The following is a 10,119-nucleotide window of genomic DNA, read 5'->3' as shown; positions in this document are numbered from 1 at the left end:
TCACCTGTTAAGCAAGAAGCCAATAGCTGGACAGTGACACTCAGACCCCAGCCTGGCAGAGCCTGGCTGAAAGCCCCCTTCTTTCAGGCCCCACTGTGGAGAGAGGGGGCGGAGCATACACAACTCTACTGCCCTCCTCATCCTTCAGCTGTGCTTCCTCCTGGGAGAGGGAGCCGTTCATTAACTTGGCCAAAGCCTTCTTGAGGGCTGTAGGTTTGACAGGCTGGGTGTGTGGGGGCCACTGTGCTAGAGAGAGAGGCTGGTGTGTCAGAAGGCAGCCACCTGGCCAGAGGAGGGTCAACCCCCTTGGTGACCTCCTTCCCCTGGCTGGACACAGCGCCCTGCATTCTCCATATGTGACTGCTCCCCTCAGAGCTGCCTCCAGGGGAGGGGTTCTAACCCTATGGGTGGGGACATTGTGTTAGTTTACAGTGGGCCATGGCTCCCTCTGACATCTCCAACTCAGAGGCAGTAGAGAGATGAGAAATTCCCTGCACCTCCTCCCTCAGCACCCACCTCTGCACACATCCACATATGGAGACCCTGACGTTGGTCCCTGGGAGTGCCGCCATCTGCGCCTCCTTTCCATGCCTGCAGCAGCCATGCCCACTCTCCAGACCCTCACCCTCCTGGCTCAGTAGGGACTGCACTGCCTGGGGTCCTGCCCCTACACCTGGGCCTCTGTACCCGTCCGTTCCCCCAGTCGGGTTCTTATTTCCCCCAACAAGTAGGGAGCCTGTAAGGTCACCTGTTGAGCAAGCTGGGGGAGAGAGTAGGGCGGGGCTGGGAGGATGAGGGGGAGAAGCTTATGGTCGTGCTGGAGACTCAGCGGAGCAGAGTCTATGCAGGCCCATTGACTGCCTAGACAGTGGTGATACCGCTTCCACCCTCACTTCTTTTTTGTTAACAAAACCATGACCTCATTAAATATTGGACACCTATAAACCTGATGGACCCTCCTCCAGCCTCCACGCTATGCATTGGTGAATCTAAGTCAACTCTAGTCATTTCATTCCTCTGGACACTGATTGCCTGGGGCTTGGGCATGAGCTGCCTCTTCACCTGAGCCTGAGCCACAGGTGTCCTCTGCACCTACCAACTGATGCACTGGACCAGGGGGAGCTCCGTCTCGATGGAGATGAGCTGTGAAGAGCTGGTGGCTGGGCGGATCAGGTTGTTGTAACGGGTTTTGTTCAGAGAGTCGTCCATCAGCTTCTGTTGGGCATAGACCACATGGCAGTCCCCTGGCTAAACACACAGACATGCTGGGCCCTTGAGCAGCTGTCCCCCACTGCAGCTGCTACAAAGCACGGGCCAAGAGGGCCAGGGAGCACAGGCACCCTGAGGGCCGGTTGAAGCAGTGAAGGCGCTGGCAGGCCTGGATATCCCTGGGGACTTCAAATGACATTCATGACAGAGCTCAGCTACCTCCTCCCATGCCACACCTCTTCCTCCTCCTCCTCCCTCGATCAATGAACAGCATCCCACCCTCTACACATCTGATGCCAAACTGGGTGTCTCTTCCAGACTCCTGCCTTGGTTCATCCAAGTGGCCACCAAGTCCTGTCTGTCCTCCCATCTCCACGGCTACACCCATGACCCTGCCTCCCCCACTATGCCCACCTTCTGTTCTCTCCACCCGCACTCTGCCCCTGCCATCCATGTGCCACACAGTGGCAGACTGGTCTTTCTACAGCACACTGGACTAGGGCCCTTCCCTGCCCACAGCTCTCAGAGCTGGAGGTGAAGTTGAAACTCATGGTTTGGCATTCAGAGCTCTTGCCCCCTCGGCACTGGCTCATCCCGAGTGCTCATAGTGCGGGGCAGGAGCCCCTGACTCAAATGTGGGTTTGGTGCACAACTGGGTCTGAGGTGGTGCTTTGCCTAAGAAGAGACAGGACTGAGATGGGGAGCTTTTCTGGGTTCAGAGTTAGACCCACAGAGTGTAAGGTTTCTCTGAGGCACCAAATGGAGGGTCCTGCTGGCAGCTGGCTCCTGGTCTGGAGCTTCAAGTAGAGATCTCAGCTCAGAGCCACATTCAATAGCCAGCTGAAATGCAGCCTCCTCCAGGGAGCCCCTGGAGCTTCCACAGCCTCCGATCTGCCCCTCTGCATACCCCAGATCTCTTGCCAAGTGGCGTTTGGGTCTCCATGTCATCTCCCTCCCATGTCTGGGAGTAAAAGTGAGGTGCAGGGACTTGAGCTTGTGTACTGTGGTGTCTTAACAGCGAATGTGTCAAGTAGAGCGGAGGCGGCTTGGAAAGAGGGAGACTCAGAGGACAGTGAAGGACATGTGACCAGGCGAGCCTGGGAGCAGGAAAAGAGATGAGAGTGAGCAGAGGAAACTGCTGGGGCAGGGGAGTGGATGGGAGGATCAGGGAATGAGGGGGCTGGAGAGGTGGGGTTGGGGATGCTGGCGAGGGGCTGCCTGACTCGCCAGGCTCAGGAGTTGGTTATATCCTCCCACAAGGGCCAGCTCACCTGGTCGCCCCAAAGCCCTCCCCCTGTGGGTGGGCCCAGAGGGCCCAGAACATGGATGACCCAATTGAGCAGGACAGAGGTGGACTCAGGTGGTGCTGGGCTGGACTCCTGGCTGTGAGGAGCAGCCGCCACCCTGCCCAGGGCGTCCACTTTCCAACTCGCTGCCCATCTGAGCAGATGCAATATTGGGCACCTTGTGAAACATGTTGCTAGCGTACCTCCTGACTGCTGCCCCTCCTGCAGAGTGCCCGGACTCTCCATTCCTATGGAGGCTTGGCCTAGGTTCTGAGTCCTGCCTTTCATACCTGGGGCTGCTACCCCAGAGGCCAGCTGCTTGAGTACCCTGGAAGCCTGTCTGCAGTCCCAGGCTACAGCTGGGTCCATCCCACAGCCCTTCATTAGTGCATCTATTTGGACTGACTGCTCATTTCATAGAGAGGGGTGTGTCTTGCCCCAGCCCATCTGGTGTGTCTAAGGAAGCTGTAGGGACAGAATCTGCAGCTCCCAGCCCCCAGCCCTCCAATGGTAGGAGAGGCTGGACCCCACATCTCTGCAGCTCCACCGGGCTGGTTTGAGTAGGTTCCCAAGTCCAGGGCTGCTCTGCAGGCTGTGGGGCTCATGCGCCAGCTCTGAGCCCACCTGATGTGCTCAGGTTGTTCACCTTCAAGACTGTCCTGCCTCTCAGGCATTCAGCTGACCCCGAGGGCCTCTCCCTCATCTTGACCACCAGCTACGGGCTCTGACTGAGAGGTTCCCAGAACCTTAGACCATTTGGCCCAACCCCCCATTTCTCAGCTGAGGAAACTGAGACCAGAGAGGAAGCAACTTTCTCAGGGACCCCCAGCAAGTCAGAGGCAGAAATAGGTCTAGGAGCCTCTTCTCAACAGAGGTTCTCCCTGTCCCCTGAGCCTTTTTTAGTGCCTCATTAACTTCCCTGTAAGGAGACTGCCCTGCCGAGGCTGGAAATGGTGCTGTCCAGGGCGGTGTGTGCCCGTGACTGTGCCTGTGTTTGTACTTGTGAGTGTGTATGGGGGTGGGGATGAGGGGTGGGAATAAACCGCAGGGATGCTGGGGCTGGAATGCACTCTGTCTCACCCCAAAAAGGGGTGCAGGAGAGCCCGGCCAAGCACAGCACATGCTTCCACTTTCCAATCTGCGGAATGCCTGTGAGGCCGGCTGGGCTCAGAAGACAAGGAACAGGCCTTTCCCCACAGATGACAGGGGGGCCCAGGATGGGCGGAAGCTTCTGCTGCAGCTTTGGGGGGTCACATCCCAGCCCACGGGCTGACAGTTAAGCAGAGAAGCTACCTCTAGGGGTCAGTCATGATCTAGTGATTCTTATGAGAAGGGGGCCTCACCAGCCTCTGTCCAGGGTCTTGTCTGGAAAAACTGCTCCCTGGCAGAAATGGGCTGATAATTTGAGAGGAAGCCATAGCTGAAATTCTAAACTGTGTGAGTGTGTGTCCAGTTTGAAAAAGCATATCTGACTTCAACATTTATATTGAAAAAATGGAAAGCTATTCCCCTTGTTTTGGAATACAAACTACAGAAAGCAACAGTTAACAGAATCTTACTGGAAAGGTCAGATTCTGCATCTGGAAAGGCACAGTGACTTTCAACTGGGGTGTGTGTCCTTCACTGAGGAAGGGAAGGTGAGACTTATGTTTAGTAAAGGGCAGCTATGAATTTACCTTTTATAAAGAACTTGCCATATACTATTAGTGCATTTTCAATCATGTCAGAATCACCCATGCCCATGTAAATGCAAGTTCCCAGACTTCATTCCTGGAGATTCTGGTCCTGTGAGCCTAGGGTGGGGCCCGGAAATCTCTATGGGGTGGTGTAGGCTGCCCCAGGACCACACCTAAGAAACACTGCAACTGCCCCACACACTTCCAAGTCCCCAAATATGTAGGCAGGCATCTCATCTCCATAGAACAGATAGGGAAACTGAGGTCCAGAGTGGGGAAAGAAATGGCACAGGGTCACCCAGCAAGTAGTAGCAGAGCCACGATACTCCCACTGCCTGCGGACACCATCTCTGATGACAGCTCCACCTCCCTACAGGAACCTTGCCTACCCCCACCCCTACCTCCTGCTGCCCCTATGGTGGGTCTCTGTCCAAGGAAGATGTAGCCCTGGTCCTCTAGACTGACTGGGGCTCAGAGGAAAAGCTTGGCCCAGAGTGTAGGAGCTAGAAGGGTTCTTGGAATTCAAGTGAGGAAATTGAGGCCCAAAGAAGGCAGTCCTCACACTTGAACTCTGTCTGGAGAAGGTCTGGGTCTCCTTCCTGAGTGGTAGGTTTGACTTCACCAGCCTGGCCCTCATTCAAGCTGGCTGTCCAGACCCGCCACACCTCGGGGTGGGTGACCAGAGGCGGCAGTGCCATAAAACATGTTTCCTGGGAGATCCACCCCCGAAGCTCAAAACATTCCAGGGCTGGTGATTTGGGCAAGCCCCCTTCCTACTCAGCCCGGTTTCCCCATCTCTACAATAGCTGTGTTGGAGGAGACTTCTCTCTCAGACTGAGTTGCAGATGTTCTCCCAGGTGCCTACACCTCCCAGGTTGCTGGCTCCTCTGTGCCCACTCTTCAAGACAGTCACCTCTTAGGTGAGGAAGGAGCCTCAGCCCTCTGAGAAGTGGCGGCCAGTACGCCCCCAGCCTCCCAGACTGCTGGGGATGACCTGGGCTGCCTGCAAAGCCAGTGCCATACAGCACTGCTGCCCAGGCCACAGACACCCAACAGGGAAGGTGGCCCTGTCCCTTGCAGCAGCTCTGAGAAGAGGCGGCCCCCAGTCCAAACCTTGCTGAGTCACCCACACCTTCCCTCAGCTCAAAGAGGCTTTTAGGACATGCATCATCTCAAGTTCATACCCATAGGGTTGCTGAAAGAAAGGACAGTGTGGGATGAGCTGGTGCGAGGGAGGGCTGCTCTCTGCAGACTTTGCAGGGAGGGCACTTAGGAAAAAGGACTGAAATCTGGGAGGGTGACTAGCTCAGGGGTAAAGGGAGCGGAGAGGGCTGGAGTGGGCTGGCCTCGTCGTCCTCCTTGGGCCTTCCAGCCTGGGCTCAGGTGATTCAAGGGAGCAAGCACCTCCCTCTCCAGGCCAGGGAGTTCTCACCACGTTTTGGAATCAGTACCGTTCCCTTGGGGGTTGAGGGGCAGCCCCCACCTCCAGACCTGGCTGGAACTGCTGCCTCAATTCTGGATCCAAAAGGGCCCCTGGCAGCTTCTCCATCTCCCTCCCAGGCCAGCCCCCTCCCCCCACCCCCCGCCCATTGAGGGCCCCAACAGCAAATCTGACAACTGGAGGAACAAGGCAGGAAGGGCAGGGTCTGAGGGAGTGACCACCTTCTCTCCAGGACTCTCAGGCTTGCTTTCATATTGCTCCCTTGACATCCTTTTGCTATAATCTGGCATGTAGACAGACATATGGTCTTTAAACACAACAACACTGTTGACATGGAGCAGACATCCCCTTTGGGATGGTTTGGAGAAGTTAGGGTTGAGGGCATCCTGTCTTCTGCAAACTGTGGCAGTAATAGGTGAGATATATAAAGTAAATAAAGGCTGGGCATGGTGGCTCACGCCTGTAATCCCAGCACTTTGGGAGGCCGAGGTAGGCAGATCACCTGAGGTCAGGCATTCAAGACCAGTGCGGCCAACATGGCGAAAACTCATCTTTACTAAAAATACAAAAATTAGCCAGGCATAGTGGTGCACGCTTGTACTCGCAGCTACTCAGGACACTGAGGCAGGGGAATCACCTGAACCCGGGAGGCTGAAGTTGCAGTGAATGGAGATCTTATCAGTGCATTCCAGCCGGGGTGACAGAGGGAGACTCCATCTCAATAAATAAAAATTTAAAATTACGTAAATAAAAAAGACATACCCAGTCTGAAAAATAAGTTAATCTTTATCTCCATGAATGAAAAGCAGAAAAGAATACAAAGTGGTTGGAGGCTGAAGAGCCTGGACCCTGCTGGGCTTTGGAAACCAAAACAGTGACAGGTCCTTTGGGATAAAGGAATCAAATGACTCCTAGTTGGAAGCTGGGAGGTTGGGTGGACCCCAGTACTTGAAAGGATGCTGGCCAGGTGCCGTGGCTCACGCCTGTAATCCCAGCACTTTGGGAGGCTGAGGTGGGTGGATTACCTGACCTCAAGAGTTGGAGACCAGCCTGGCCAACATGGTGAAACCCCGTCTCTACTAAAAATACAAAAATGTTAGCCGAGTGTGGTGATGGGCACCTGTAATCCCAGCTATTTGGGAGGCTGGGGCAGGAGAATCCCTTGAACCTGGGAGGCGGAGGTTGCAGTGAGCTGAGGTCACACCACTACACTCCAGCCTGGGCGACAAGACTCTGTCTCAAACAAACAAACAAACACAAGTGTGCTGGAGGGTGGGGGAGTCCGCTGCTGATCTGTGGTCTGTGTCCCTGGCTTTATGGGATGTATACCTCCCCAGTATCCCCAGGACAGGAACTTGCAAATGCTGTAAAACCTGGAGGCCACTGCAAAACTGTTGACATCAGACTAGCAGAGGTAATAGGATGAAATAGCCTTTTACAAAAGTTTGACAAGTTTTATTTTTAATAAAATGAAGACGAGCGATCTAATTATCTATCAAGAATAATATAATATTGGTACGAAACTGGAACAAGGATGTACAAGGACAGTTCACGGTAGAACAGTGTGAATGATGAGTCTTTGTCACAGGGAGAGGGCACAGGGCAGTGCTTAGTGCTCAGCCTCTGGAGCCAGGCAATCCGGATTTCTACTCCTGCTGCCACTGCTTTTCTTCCCTGTGACCTTAGGGAAAATGACTCGCCTTCACTGTGGCTTAACTCCCTAGTAGATAAAGGGGGAAATAACCTTTACAATAAGCCTTCTAGGATGAAATGAAATAATTCAAGGAAAGTAACTTAACAATACCCAGAACATAGAAAACCAAATAGATGTTAGCTGTTACTAACTTTTATGAACATGTATTCCAAAATTTTAAATACAATAATACCAAGTCAAATGCAGCAATGTACACACACACACAATGTATCATGGTGAATTTGGTTTTATTACAATAATGCAAGGACAGAATCAACATCAGATAATGCACTATTAGCAAGCTAGCTTCCTTTTTTTTTTTTTTTTTTTTTTAAGACAAGGTCTCACTGTCACCGAGGTTGGGTTGCAGTGTCAACATCTTGGCTTACTGCAACCTCTACCTCGCCAGCTCAAACAATCCTTCCCACAGCCTTCCAAAGTGCTGATGTTACAGGTGTGCGCCCCCACACCCAGCCCTATCTTCCTTAATGTAAAGCAATTATCATAATTAATAGTAAAATTTTAGAAGCACTTTTCATCAAAGTTAGGATGTAGACAAGGGTACTTTCTATCATTGTCTCTACTGAACATGGCACTGGAGGTCCTAGGTAATGCATTAGGATAATACATATGAAATTGCCATTTTTTTAGGTTATGGAGTGCAGTGGAGTGCAGTGGCACAACATCAGAAATGTATGTAATTCAACCTACAATAGAAATAAATCGGCCGGGCGAGATGGCTTATGCCTGTATTCCCAGCACTTTGGGAGGCCGAGGCAGGCAGATCACCTGAGGTCAGGAGTTGGAGACCAGCCTGGCCAAAATGATGAAACCCCATCTCTACTGAAAAAAAAAAAAAAATACAAAAATTAGACAGGTGTGGTGGCAGGTGCCTGTAATCCCAGCTATTCAGGAGGCTGAGGCAGGAGATCTCAAGCTCGGGAGGTGGAGATTGCAGTGACCCAAGATTGTTCCACTGCACTCCAGCCTGGGCAACAGAGCGAGGCTATGTCTCTCTCTCTGTCTCTCTCTCTCTCTCTCTCTCTCTCTCACACACACACACACACACACACACACAAGAAAGGAAAAGAAAGAGATGAAGGAAATAAAATTTTTAAATTGGAAAAAAAAAAATCTACCTGTATTTTCAGACCATATGATTGTCTATGCAGAAAATCCAGAAGAGTATACAGATAAGTTATTAAGACCAGTAGGAGAGTTAGCAAGGTTTTTGAATTCAAGATCAACTTAAAAAACTATTAGCATTCCCATACATCAGTAATAACAAATTAGAAAATGTAATAAGAAAAAGAGATTCCATTCGCAATAGCAACAAAACTCTGACAATATATCTAGCAAAATATACACAAGGCCTTTCATGAAGAGTATTGCCATAGCCTGAATGTATCTCCCAAAATTCAAGTGTTAAAACTTAATTCCCAAGATGACAGGACTAAGAAGTGGGGCCTTTGAGAAGTGATTAAGACATAAGGGCAAGCCCTCATGCATGAGATTAGTGCCTTATAAAAGGGCTTGGGGGTGGTGGTAAATCTGTCCCTTCTGCCTCATAGCATTTGTCTGCTCCAGAGAAAGCAGCATTCAAGGTACCATCTTGGAAGCAGAGACCAGGCCCTCACTAGACACTGTATCTGCTGGAGTCTTGATCTTGTTCTTCCCAACCTCCAAAACTGAGAAAATAAACTTCTGCTCTTTGTGAATCACCCAGTCTCAGGTGTTTTGTTAGAGCAGTTTTAAGGGAGTAAGACAAATATAAAAATTTCCCGGGGACTTAAAGAACTGACTGAATTGAAATATATGCCATAGATATTATGAATCATAGGACTCATTATTTTCACAGATCTTGGTCACATTGAAGGGGAGGGAACTCTTCTGGCTGTGTACACCAGGAGGCAGGAATTTTTCTTTCCTTTTTTCTTTCCTCCTTTCTTCCTTTTCCTTTGTCTTTCATCCCTAAAAGAGGCAGAAATTTTGAGAGGCAGGAATATTTTCCCTAACAGAGATAGGTTTGTTTAGAGTAATGTCCTACTTAAAAACAAACAAACAAACAAAACCCCCATAAAGTCTCTTTTCCCTAAAAGAGGCAGGAATTTTGAGAGCCATCAGAATTCCACCTGCCACAGCCCAGAAATCTGTATTTTTCTCAAGTCTGCAGCCATGGTGTTTCTGATGGCTCACACTGCTTTATTCCATTTTTAAAGGGTTACTTTTATTGAAAAGCATTAGGGTTACGGTTTAAAAACTCTTTTCCCTAACGGCGATGGGTTTGTTTAGAGTAATGTCCTACTTTTGACTGAAAAGCTGAGATTCACTTTCATGTAAAGTCATTTTATACCCTTATTAATTTAGGTGCCTTTAAAAATGGTATCAAGCAGTTTTTCTCAAAGTGTATTCTGTTAGCCATCTATATTGGAGAGTTGAAAGGAGAGAGTCTCTACTTTGAATTTATGGGAAAAAAAATCTAAAATACTTTTTATGATGAAGGACCTAATAAAATGTGCCTGTATATATTGAAATTTGCTGTCACTGACCTCTGTGCCTACAAAATCCAGTCCTGGGGACAAGGATTTTTACTGTTTGCTGAGGGACGATGATTTATAGATTCCAGAATATCTCAGTGTGAATTTTGGTGAGAATCACTGCACTGAAAAGAATGGCAGTATTGCAGTTATACATGGGGGTTTTGGTACTTTATGTTTGTATAGTGACTCTGAATTTGAAGACATGCAATGTCTTCTTTTTTGAAAGGATATTATTGACACTGGAAAACAATGCAAACTTTGCTCTCCGTGGTCG

At 50.2% G+C, this 10,119-nt stretch overlaps 1 pseudogene; it reads right to left on the bottom strand.

Moving 5' to 3' along the window:
* Window positions 1-2,038: 2,038 nt before the first annotated feature.
* Window positions 2,039-3,198, bottom strand: LOC115897594 (annotated as a pseudogene).
* Between the last annotated feature and the right edge of the window lie 6,921 nt (window positions 3,199-10,119).

This window comes from Rhinopithecus roxellana, chromosome 5 (assembly GCF_007565055.1).
Source record: "Rhinopithecus roxellana isolate Shanxi Qingling chromosome 5, ASM756505v1, whole genome shotgun sequence".
Classification (NCBI taxonomy): domain Eukaryota; kingdom Metazoa; phylum Chordata; class Mammalia; order Primates; family Cercopithecidae; genus Rhinopithecus; species Rhinopithecus roxellana.
Note: the sequence above shows the minus strand (reverse complement) of the source record. Positions and strands in the feature narration are given on the sequence as shown.